The sequence below is a fragment of the Hyperolius riggenbachi genome, chromosome 5 (genome assembly GCF_040937935.1).
Source record: "Hyperolius riggenbachi isolate aHypRig1 chromosome 5, aHypRig1.pri, whole genome shotgun sequence".
NCBI lineage: Eukaryota > Metazoa > Chordata > Amphibia > Anura > Hyperoliidae > Hyperolius > Hyperolius riggenbachi.
Window position 1 is genome coordinate 381,042,315 of NC_090650.1, and position 12,869 is coordinate 381,055,183.

General features: G+C 51.3%; 1 protein-coding gene across 5 annotated transcripts in view; it reads left to right on the forward strand.

Annotated features, from left to right (window-relative positions):
• The first annotated feature begins 6,976 nt into the window (after window positions 1–6,976).
• Window positions 6,977–12,869, forward strand: part of LOC137519037 (RNA-binding protein 12B-like) — a 40,230-nt gene continuing 34,337 nt past the window's right edge. For all 5 annotated transcript variants that reach the window (XR_011020948.1, XR_011020947.1, XR_011020949.1 and 2 more), the window contains exon 1: window positions 6,977–7,113. The gene's annotated coding sequence lies outside the window, so the exon portion shown is untranslated. The remainder of the gene's footprint in view (window positions 7,114–12,869) is intronic.

A 12,869-nucleotide genomic window follows, 5' to 3' on the forward strand; every position in this document is an offset into this window, starting at 1 on the left:
GCCATCAAGTCGACCTGGGGAACTTCCCACGCTTTGCAGATGCTTTGGAACACCTCTTCCTTGAGACTCCACTCCTTGTTGTCTACCCAAGAGCGACTTAGCGAGTCTGCCACCTGATTCCTCACTCCGCTTGGAGATATAGCAGATTCTGTTGAGCCCATTCCATTATTGGTTCCACTTCCCTGAGAAGCGTACGGCTGCGAGTGCCACCCTGATTTTGGTTGTATGCTATCTTGCTGGCAAAATATTTGGGCTTCGAACGCAGCTCTCATTTCCAGGATATTGGCTGGGACTTGTGTTACGTCCGGTTTCCATCTGCTCTGAGCATAGTGGCCCTCCGTATGGGCACCCCAACCCCAGAGGCTGGCATCTGAAGTTATTAGAATTGGTGGTTCCATGAACAGTTGATGGTGATTCATGAGATTCTGTGTGCACAGCCACCATGTCAATTTTTGCTTTATGTGTGGCAAGATTAGTATCTGCTGATGATAATCGATACCGGTCCATTGATCGAGGAACGATTTCTGCAAGTGTCTCGTGTTCCAACGTGCCCACTTTACCATGGGAATTACTGATGTCAGGGTTCCCAGTACTGCTAGACACTGTCTTGCCGTTAGGTATGTCATTTTTCTGACGTCCCTCACTATTGATATTAACCTCGCCACCTTCTGCTCCGGTAATGCTACCGCATTTTCCTGAGTGTCCAGCTGTGCCCCCAAGAAGATGATTGACTGGGTTGGTTGTAACTGGCTCTTGTCCCAGTTTACTAGCCAGCCGAATTGGCTGAGTGTCTCTAGTAAAATTGACCTGTGTTGATACAGCTTTTCCTTTGATGATGCTATTAGCAGTATATCGTCCAGATAATGGTGTATATGGAGCCCCTGCTGGCGCAGCAATGCTATTAGTGTTACTAAGATTTTTGTGAAGGTTCTGGGAGCAGTGCAAATGCCGAATGGCAATACCTGGAATTGGTAATGAGCAGTTCCAACAGCGAACCTGAGATACCTTTGAAATGACTTTCGAATTGGAACGTGCAAGGAAGCGTCGGCCAAGTGCACCGACAGAAGCCAGTCCCTCAATTGTATTGTTGGAATGATAGTCTGCAATGACTCCATTCGGAACTTGTCCTGCAGTATAAGGTCGTTCAGTATGCGCAGGTCTAAGACGGGTCTTAACTGACCCGATTTCTTCGTTACGAAAAATAGAGGAGAATAGAGCCCCTCGAATCTCTCTGCTGGTGGTACCTGTATAATCGCCCTTTTTAGAAGCAACTCCTCTATATACTCTCTGCGTACCTGCGCCTTCTGAGGTGATTTTGGAATTGTCGGAGCCATGAAAAGTGTATGCGGAGGATCCTCCTTGAACGTCCATGCATGACCCTGTGCCAACGTACTGGTTACCCAGTTGTCCTTTATTTTTTCCGCCCATAGATGTACAAACCTCTGAAGCCGTCCTCCTACCGGCTCCAGAGAGGTGGACCTGATCTCAGAATGATTTGGCAGTTGAAGTGCTGGGGTTGACGTTAGGATGTTTATTGAATTTCGCCAGTGTGGACTGCGTTCCCTGCCAGTTCTTCCGAAAGGACTGGTTGTTTCTTGTAGAGCGGAAGTCTCTTGACCTGTTCTGAAACGATCTTTTATCGTTAGGCCTGAACCTCCTCTGTCTTCTGTCCTGGGGGAGAAGGCCCGATTTGCCTCCAGTTACCCTGGATATGGCTGTATCCATCCTAGGGCCGAATAGGTTTTTGCCATCATAGGGTATCTTACACCAAGATGTCTTTGAATTCCCATCGGCTGACCAAGGCCTTAGCCACAACGCCCTCTTTGCTGTAACCAAATGAATTATGCCTCTAATGTTTCCTCTGATTATGTCAAATGCTGCTTCACTAACGAAGTCAGCCACCACCCTGAATTCTTCCAAAGAATTCGATAAGGTTTTGCTATCAACATTAGATTGGATTGCCCCATCCAGGTTATCAGCCCATGCTCTAATTGCACGAGATACAGAAGTGAGGGCTATGGCCGGTTTACATGCACCTCCCACTGCAGAATACATCTTCTTAAAGAGACTCTGTAACATCAAAAACCTCCCCGGGGGGGTACTCACCTTGGGTTGGTGAAGCCTCCGGATCCTAATGAGGCTTCCCACGCCGTCCTCTGTCCCACGGGGGTCTTGCTGCAGCCCTCCGAACAGCCGGCGACAGGCCCGACTGTAGATTCAATATTTACCTTTGCTGGCTCCAGCGGGGGCGCTGTGGCTGCTTTCGGCTCGGAAATAGACGGAAATACCCGATCTCCGTCGGGTCCGCTCTACTGCGCAGGCGCCGGAAACATGCGCCTGCGCAGTAGAGCAGACCCGACGGCGATCGGGTATTTCCGCCTACTTCGGAGCCGACAGCCGTCAGAGCGCCTGCGCAGGAGCCAGGAAGGTAAATATTGACGTCACCGCTGCACGGAGGGCTACAGCGAGACCCCCGAGGGACGGAGGGCGGCGTGGGAAGCCTCATTAGGATCCGGAGGCTTCCCCCACCCGAGGTGAGTACCCCCCAGGGGACGTTTTGACGTTACAGTTCCTCTTTAAGATCAAAGTCTACTTTCCGTTCCAAAGGCTCACGAAAGGATACAGCATCCTCTAACGGTAAAGTCACATGTTTTGCCAAGCGCATGACTGAAGCGACTACTGCTGGCGGGGTATCCAATTGAGTGATAATATCTCCATCCATAGGGTAAAGCTTAGATAGCTTATTGGACATGGACATCTTCCTATCAACTTTTGCCCATTCTTCCTGAATTAGCTCTGTGACCTCTTCCATTACTGGAAAGGCTACCGGTTTCTTTTTAAGGTGTGGATAATATCGTTCAACCTTCGTAGGGGGCTCCTCTTGCTCTTCCCACTGTATGGCCTCTCTAACCGATCTTACAAAAGGGTCTACTAAAGAGAAATCGAAACCCAAGGTAAGATTTTCTGTTTCATCCTGAATCTCATAACCAGAAGAACCTTCAGCTCCTCTGGAATCTTACAGTGTACTATGAGGTAGAGTGCTCTGCTAGTGATTGCTGTACGATATCTCGAACTAGTGAGAGTAAGGGCCCATTCACACCTGAGCGGGAATCGCACGATTCCCGCTCACGGCAAACCTCTACACAATGTAGCGAGTGGCAGTGTTCTCACTGCCGTGGTTGCGGTTAGCGATAACCACAACCGCGCTGCATGCAGCGGTTTGCCGGCGACGAGCGTTCCGCGATTTGCGATCGTGATTAGTGTGCATAGCACGCTAATCGCGATCGCTCCAAACCCGCCGCAGTATCCAGTGATTTTTCCGCGCTGATCGCGGGAAAATCACTCCCGCAGAACGCTGGCGGTAATCGCCGGCGTTCTGCGGTTTTAAGTGTGAACGGGCCCTTAGTCCTGAACAGGTTCCTCCTCTATAGGAATAGAGTAGAAGCAGTCCGCGCATACAAGTTTCCCTGGCATACAGGTTTGACCACATGCTCAGCAGGGTTTGGTCTTCTGCGGACGAGAGTCCGACGTAGACCTCTTGGGAGATTGCGATTTTCCTGATCTGCTGGATCGTGGGGGGAAAAAAAAAAGTATTTACCGGTAAGTTTGCATGAAATTATAAATGACAGTCCTGTAGGTAGGACGAAGAAAATAAGCACCGGAGAGGGGGAAGGGCTAAAGATTTATACAGACAGGTCCTGTAGGGGTTAAGGGGCGGGATTAACCCCGTAGTAAGGCTGCCATGGAAATGGAAAGGAAAATGTATCAACTCAGCCAGCACCGCTACTTTAGTGCGGGAATTCCCCGACCTTTTATCGGAAGTGTAAACTTTTTTATGAATTAGCACACAAAAGTCTAAAATGCAGTGTTTTCCCTCCAAGATTTTTTTTTCCGCAAATGTTTTATGAATACAGCCCATTTTCTCTGTGCACAGACAGAGTTCCTATAAAGGAGGCAGCTCCAACTTCCCTTTAGATGTGCATTTTTTTTTTTTTAAAACTGCCTCTCCTTGCCCTGAATATGTCTAAAGGTCCACACGCCGGACTTTAGGCAACGACGGGTCCGTCGTTGCCTCCCGCTGGGTGGGCGTGCCAGCGACAGTCCGGCGTGTGTACGCTCTGTCGGCAGACTGATACGGCTGTTTCTGAGCGATCCGCCGGGCGGATCGCTCAGAAACAGCCGTATCAGTCTGACGACAGAGCGTACACACGCCGGACTGTCGCTGGCACGCCCACCCAGCGGGAGGCAACGACGGACCCGTCGTTGCCTAAAGTCCGGCGTGTGTACGGACCTTAATAGTTTTTCTAAACAATCTATTTAAAGCCAATGGGTACCGTTCAAAAAAAGGAAAAGTCAGATACTCACCTAAGGAGAGGGAAGGCTTGGTCCTAATGAGCCTTCCCTCTCCTCTCCCGGTGCCCTCGGTGCTGCGCTGGCTCCCCCGTTCGCGTCCGCCGCCGCAGGGACTTCGGAGGTCTTCGGGAGCACTCGGGCTTCCGAAGACGGGCCTCTTCATACTACGTACGCGCGAGCGCGTCATAGAGGGCGCATGCGTAGTATGGGATGGCCGCGTCATCGGGAGCCCGAGTGCTCCCGAAGGCTTCCGAAAGCTCCCTTCGGCATGCGGAAGTGGCAGTATTTGACCGAACTGGTCGAATACTGCCACGGGGGATCCTGCGCGGCACCGGGAGAGGAGAGGGAAGGCTCATTAGGACCGAGCCTTCCCTCTCAGGTGAGTATCTGACTTTTCCTTTTTTTGAACGGTAAACTTTCACTTTAATTGCTGCCTGGGAGGTCTGTCTCTCCATTAGCTTTGCTGTTATCTGCTGGCTTATCACATTATCTAAACAGCCGGGTTTCTCCGCTCACATTCCGCCTGCTCTAATCTTTATGAATTAACCTTCAGTGACATGCGTTGTGATCATCTCTGCACAAGGCGGTAATTTCCCGCACTGCTCAGGAATTGTAGCTTTTCATGCGGAAACAACTGTTATGAATGGACGCTTTGCTAAATGGTCGGGAAAGTCAGCTGTTTTGAGCATTACCGCATGCGGGAATGCTTTATGAATAGAGGCCATTGTCGGATAACATTGAGAGGAAATGGAGATCTTCTGTGGAGGTTACAAATGTGGAAGTGTGACTTCTTCTGAACTCCGACCAAAAATTGAACTTTATCCCAATCAGTAGCTGATACCCTTTTACATGAGAAATCTATTCCTTTTCACAAACAGACCATCAAGGGGCGTTGTATGACTGATATTGTGGTGAAACCCCTCCCACAAGAAAAGTTCAAACTTTTGTCAGTTTCATGTCTGTGAACCTTGTTGCAATGTGGGAAATAGCTGTTTACAGCTGTTTCCAACTGCCAAAAACCATGCAGCAGCTACATCACCTGCCAACAGTAAAATCCTTGAGGAACTCCAGTGAACATTTCATCAAGTGAACACATTGTAACAAGCTTCACAGACAGGAAACTGACAAAAGTTCGTACTTTTCTTGTGGGAGGGGTTTCACCACAATGGGCTCTATTCTCAAAGACTTCCCGCATGCGGTAAAGTACATGCGGAAAGTTTGCACCCAAAATACCGTCAAGTTGGAATTCTCAAAATGTTCCGCATATTTTTTCCGCATGTGGAAAAAGTGTGATAAAAGTGCGGGATTCATGCGGAAAACTTTCCGCAAAAGTCGGTATTTTCCGCAATAAAAGATCAATTCTCAAAATTGTTCAGGCGCATCATTTCGTCGTTAATTACAGATTTTTTATCACCTACAAGTAGTAGGTGATATATTCCGCATCCCATTGACTTTAATGAAGTGTGGAGGCTTAACCTGCTGGGCGGTCTGGACGAGCTCAGCTCGTCCAGTACCGCCGGAGCCTGCCGCTCAGGCCCTGCTGGGCCGATTTGGCTGAAATAAAAAGCAGCACACGCAGCCGGCACTTTGCCAGCCGCGTGTGCTGCCTGATCGCCGCCGCTCTGCGGCGATTCGCCGCGAGCAGCGGCGAAAGAGGGCCCCCCTAGCCGCCTGAGCCCTGCGCAGCCGGAACAAAAAGTTCCGGCCAGCGCTAAGGGCTGGATCGGAGGCGGCTGACGTCAGGACGTCGGCTGACGTCGATGACGTCACTCCGCTCGTCGCTATGGCGACGATATAAGCAAAACAAGGAAGGCCGCTCATTGCGGCCTTCCTTGTTTATTCTGGGCGCCGGAGGCGATCGGAAGATCGCCTCCGGAGCGCCCTCTAGTGGGCTTTCATGCAGCCAACTTTCAGTTGGCTGCATGAAATAGTTTTTTTTTTATTAAAAAAAAACCCTCCCGCAGCCTGCCTGGCGATCTTAATAGAACGCCAGGCAGGTTAAGGGCTGTGCTTGCTGGACTTTAACTTTTTTTTTTTAAACACTTTTTCATGCGACCTTTTTATCGCATCATTCCCGCATGAATAATGGCTGTTTCCGCATCTTTTTTCCCGCATGCGGCAAACAAGCGGAAAATGTTAGTGAATGCTGAAAAAATGCGGAGTTTACCGCTGGCGGGAATTTAGCGGTAAAATTTTGCGGTACTTTTGGCTCTTTGAGAATAGAGCCCAATATCAGTCACACAGCGCCCCCTGATGGTCTGTTTGTTAAAATGAATAGATTTCTCATGTAAAATCATCAGCTACTGATTGGGATAAAGTTCAATTTTTGGTCGGAGTTTCTCTTTAACGGCAGAGAAGCAGGTTGGCGTCCACCATACTTCAGCCACCCTTCTCCCCACATCCCGCCCCCCCCGTTTACCAGAAGCCCTCCACAGTGCACCGATGGATGAATACCGCCAATTATCTTCAGACCAACAATGGCGCTCGCGCCACCCTCTCCCCGGCGCCTGCTAGAAGCTTCTGCCGTGACGTCAGCGGAAGAATGCGCGCCCCCGCGTCCAACCAAATTTGATCAACTATTCCCGGCAGCCGGCGAATCGCTGCGCGGCAGACAGTTCGCGCATGCGCACTTCGTCTAGAGACTCCTGGCGCTGCAGCCGCCATTTCCCTTTGAGGCTCGTAGTGTGGCGGAGGTGCTATTACACCAGCGGGACGGGCTGCCGAGCTTGTAGTGCGGGAAACTGCGGGATTCGCTGATCGGTACGACCAAATCTTATGTTTTGTCATTGTTTGTGGAAGAGCCGGTGCTCTGTCGAAATCGCCTACTAGTCGTATTTTCCTACCCGCCAGACATTGAGGCCTGACGGGCAGTATGCATGCATGCATGCATGCATGCATGGATGGATGGATGGATGGATGGATGGATGGGACGCTGGGAGGATGGATGGCGGCTGTGGCAAAGGTGTGGAGCGGTTGCTCAGAGCAATCAATTGCATTTTATTCTGATTGGCTACCCTGAGGAATAGCTCCACTTGTGCCACATGGTTTATTGGCGCAGAGCAGACAGGCCACACTATAGGGAGTAGAGAGCCTGTTGTGTAGAGATTCATTAATATTGGCTATGTTTATGTTCAATATTTAATTAGGACCATAGTATATGGAGGTGGTTTTTGAAATGCATTTTTCCCCATATATGTGCAGGTTGGGACTGGATTAATCTGATGGTTCTTACCTCTTAAAGGGAACCAGAGGCCCCAGAAAGAAGATTCTATACATACCTGGGGCTTCCTCTAGCTCCATACGCACGGATCGCTCCCACGCCGCCCTCCTCCGCTTCCTGTATCTGGCGGTACCGGGTCCCGTAGTTTCGGCCAGTCGGCGGCAGCACGCGGACAATTGTCCGCATCACAGGGGCTCCCAGCATACCCGTACGTGTGCAGCTGCATACTGCGCAGCCGCATGCATAAGGGTATGGAGGGAGCCCCTGCTCATGTGGACATTTGGCTGCGTCCGCCGGAAGTGATGGGACCCGCTACCGGCGATCCAGGAAGCAGGGGATGGCGGCATGGGAGCAATGCAGGCTTATGGGGCTGGAAGAAGCCCCAGGTATGTATACAATCTTTTTTTCTTTTTAGGATTCTGGTGTCTCTGGTTCCCTTTAAAGGATACTGGATGTGAAAATAGTAGGGGGGGGGGGGGGAGCAGGCATATACTCTTACCTGTCCTGATGCCTGTTGCTCACCCTGTTCTTTCTACCCACCACATTATGCCTAAAAGCCCCCTAGGGCCGGAGCAGTGCTTTTCAGCGCATACAGATTTGGGTGCAGCCATAGACTGATAGGAATTACATCTATACAGTCTTTCCCCCAAAATAAAACATCCCCCAAAAATAAGACAGGTCTTATATTTCAAGCTTGAAATATAGGACATCCTCCGAATATAAGGCCTAGTTAGGCCGCGCAATGTGTCCCCCTCCCCTTTGCTCCCTCCCTCTGCAAAGTCGCGAGCAGAGCATTACCATATTACTGTATTACAGTAGAAGAAACTCACCGGCTTTCGACGTGCCCGCGTTAACGTCTTTCCTCAGCAGCGTCCAGCTTCCTCTCCCTGGCAACGACAGCTCTAGTCGTGACGCACGCACGTCCGCGTCACATGACATGAGCCGCCCGTTGTCAAACAGAGGAACCGGGCGCTGCTGAAGAGAGACGTTATGGCTGCTACGTCGGAAGCCGGTGAGTATCCTGTGCTGTAATGCTCAGTTCACAACTCTGCAGAGGGGAGGGAAGGGCTTTACTGGGCTGGGGCTGCCATTCTGTAGCCGAGGGGACCTGGACCAGGGCAGCACATCAGGGAGGGAGCGAAGGGCTTTACTGGGCTGGGGGCTGCCACTGAGGAACAAAATTGCAAGCCCTCCCCGAAAATAAGACCTAGCATGATATTTGGGGCTGAAATTAATGACAGTGGGCTCTATTCATAAAAGGTGACTGCAAGTTTTCCGCTCAAAACAGCGGATTTTCCCGTCCATTTAGCAAAGTGGGCATTCATAAAAGCTGTTCCCGCATGAAAATCTACAATCCCCCAGCAGAGCGAGAAATTTCCGCCCTCTCCAGTGTTTTTCTAGATTTATCTAGAAAAAAGTAACAAAGTGGCCATTCATAAAGTTTAGAGGAAGCGGTATGTGGACGGGAAATACCGCTTCCTCTGATTTTGCGGATTACATACAAGTGAATGAGACAGACCTCCCAGAGAGAGCAGTGCACGGAGGGACTCTGCCGGCTGAAGTGTTTCCGCATGCCTTCCGACAGCTTACCGCCTGCCGGCTGAAGTGTTTCCGCATGCCTTCCGACAGCTTACCGCCAGCCTTCAGCGGGAGATCTCCGCACTTGCATCGCAGCTGGCAAAAATTTTTTGGGAATGACCACCCAGAAGTCTAAAATACCCCTGCGGTATTTTCCCTCCAGGAGTTTTTTCGCCACAACTTTTTTTATGAATAGAGCCCAATGTCTTATTTTCGAGGTAACACGGTAGTAACGTCACTGCTGTCAGCAATCAGCCATATTCCGACTGTATCCTGCGCCCAAGTCTCCCGCGCTGATTTCAAATGTATGCCACTGGGGCCCTCTTCCGGGTTGCTGGAGTCAGGCTTTATTACGCTGGCTGGGCTGCACGTGTCCTACAGCCTGCCAGTGGTTCGGATTGGTCTGCGTATGACGTCATGTTGGACGCCTGCAGCCTGGCCTGCGTTGTAAAGCCTCACTGACGACCTGGAAGAGGGTCCCGAGGGCTTTTAGGCATAATGCGGAGGACAGAAAGGAGAATGGGGGGGGAAGCAAAAGGCACCAGGGCAAGTAAAGGGGCCCATACACCTAACGATTTTCCTGCCGATATACAGCAGATTCGATCACTGTGATTGAATCTGCTGTGAAAGCGTTGCTAAAATGCCGACAGAACGATCGATTTCCATCCGAAATCAATCGTTCCCGTCGATCCATCCGTGCTGAAGATTTCGCTCGATCACCGGCGGGTCGGGAGTGCGTCGATAGCGGCGTTCGAATGCCCATCGCTAGCGGCAATACATTACCTGCTCCAGCCGGCGCGTGTCCCCTTGTCTCCGCTGTCACTTCTCCGTGCTCGGCTCCTCCAGCTTCACTGAACTTCCTGTCCCGGCAGGAAGTTTAAACAGTAGTGCCCTCTACTATTTAACCTTCCTGGCGGTAACCCCGTAACCCTGGCGGGGTAAGCCGCGCAGGAGGTTTTCTCTGGTCCTGCTGGGCCGATTTACTTACTTTTTTTTTTTTTTTGCTGCACGCAGCTAGCACTTTTCTAGCTGCGTCAGCGCACCGATAGCCGCTATTTGTCACGCCGCGCGGCCCCCCTCCCCCTCAGACCCCATGCGCTGCCTGGCCAATCAGTGCCAGGCAGCGCTGAGGGGTGGATCGGGACTCCCAATGACGTCGGTGACGTCATGGCGACGGGGGAAGCCCTTCAGGAAATCCCGTTCTTTGAACGGGATTTCCTGATCGGAGATCGCCGAAGGCGGGGGGATGCCCTGGGCTCGCTACATGATTTAAAAAAGAAAACAAAAAAAACTGCTGCGCTCCCTGCTAGCGAAATTAATTAGACCACCGGGAGGGTTAAACTTCCCCGGTAGGAAGTTCAGTGAAGGAGGACGAGCACGGAGAAGAAGACTGAGACTGGGGGACACGCGCCGTCCGGAGCAGGTAATGTATGCGGGGGAAGGGGGCGGCGGCAGCTTCAGAGTGTGGTCTGTTTCATGCTGAAATCGATTCACAGTCTGTTTGCAATAAAGGAGCCATACGATCCCTCTCTGATCAGATTCGATCAGAGAGGGATCTCTATCTTTTGGTCGGATCTGATGGCAAATCGACCAGTGTATGGCTACCTTAAGAGTATATGCCTTCTCCCCCAGTTTGTTACTTTTATCACATCTGGTATCCTTGAAGTGTATACCGTATATACTCGAGTATAGGCCGAGTTTTTTGGTCCAAAAAAGTGTCCTGAAAGTGGGGGTCTCGGCCTATACTCGAGTCACTTACCCCCACCCTGAACAAATATAAAATAAAGTGTCCCCCGTCTCGACCAGAGCAAAGCAGCCGCCGCGGATTTGCATACAAAAGTGACAGCTTTGTGCTGTCTCCCGCTGTGTTCCGTGTCCCCCGCCAGAGAAATGTGGCCGCCGCGCATTTACATACAGCACAAAGCTTGTGCTGTCTCCCGCTGTGTGCTTTGTCCCCCGGTCCGGCAGAGTGGTGCGCGTGGCATATTTACCTGCGACGATGCACGGGTCCGCCACCTTCCGAGTGTCCCCGCCGGCATATGTCTTCTTACGCTCTCCAATCCACGATGCCCGCCAGGAAACATCTTTTATTGGTCAGACGGAGTCTCATCTCAATGATGCCCTCCAGTGGCGTCATTGAGATGAGACTCCGTCTGACCAATAAAAGATGTTTCCTGGCGGGCATCGTGGATTGGAGAGCGTAAGAAGACATATGCCGGCGGGGACACTCGGAAGGTGGCGGACCCGTGCATCGTCGCAGGTAAATATGCCACGCGCACTACTCTGCCGGACCGGGGGACAAAGCACACAGCGGGAGACAGCACAAGCTTTGTGCTGTATGTAAATGCGCGGCGGCCACATTTCTCTGGCGGGGGACACGGAACACAGCGGGAGACAGCACAAAGCTGTCACTTTTGTATGCAAATCCGGGGCGGCCGCTTTGCTCTGGTGGAGATGGGGGACACTTTATTTTATATTTGTTTATGATGCAAACAGCAGGCCTGCAATTGTTGGGACTTGAGGGTGTGTTGCTGCCTCCAGCCCTTATGATGTTTGCTAATTGTAACAATCTGTTCTGCCAGTTACTCTGCGCAAAAGCTGTGTGTGTTTGGAAAGTGTTCTATTGTGAGCTGATGCTGCTTTAAACCACACTGATCTGCAAAAGGATTAACCTCTTGCTGATATGGGTTAGGTTCATCTTTTGCCACCAATGCAACCCCTGACCTCGGCTAATACTCGAGTCAATCTTTTTCTACAGTTTTTTGATGTAAAAGTTGGGGGGTCGGCTTATACTTGGGTCGGCTTATACTCGAGTATATACGGTATATCCAGTAATCAGGTGCAGATTAAACTTAAAGAGACTCTGTAACGTGAAAAAGATCCCCTGGGGGGTACTCACCTCGGATGGGGGAAGCCTCCGGATCCTAATGAGGCTTCCCACGCCGTCCTCTGTCCCACGGGGGTCTCGCTGCAGCCCTCCGAACAGCCGGCGACAGAGCCGACTGTCAGTTCAATATTTACCTTTGCAGGCTCCAGCGGGGGCGCTGTGGCTGCTTTCCGCTCCGAACTACACGGAAATACCCGATCTCAGTCGGGTCCGCTCTACTGCGCAGGCGCCGGAAACTTGCGCCTGCGCAGTAGAGCAGATCCGATGGCGATCGAGTATTTCCGTGTAGTTCAGAGCCGTCAGAGCGCCTGCGCAGGAGCCGGGAAGGTAAATAATGACGTCATCTTATACGGAGGGCTGCAGCGAGACCCCCGTGGGACAGAGGACGGCGTGGGAAGCCTCATTAGGATCCGGAGGCTTCCCCCACCCGAGGTGAGTACCCCCCAGGGGATCTTTTGATGTTACAGATCCTCTTTAAGGTGCCCATACATTAGAAGATTATGGGCAGATTCGACCAAGAGAGCAGCTGTAGCAGCAGGGGGGGGGGGGGGGCTGTTATTTTTAATTAATGCAGGAGCATGGAGAAAATGAGTTGCTATTAACATTACGGGGGCAGGAGTTACAAGAGGGAGGAATAGAGGAAGGACTGCAGAGAAGGGAACAGAGGAAGGAGACACATAAGGGATACATGAGGACACCTAGGGAGACATGGGGGGGGGGGGGTTACAGGACAACACATGGGCGGACACATAGGCTATCATTCATAAAGCATTTCCGCATGCGGAAATGCTAAAAACAGCTGACTTTACTGACCACTCGGCAAAGTCAGCA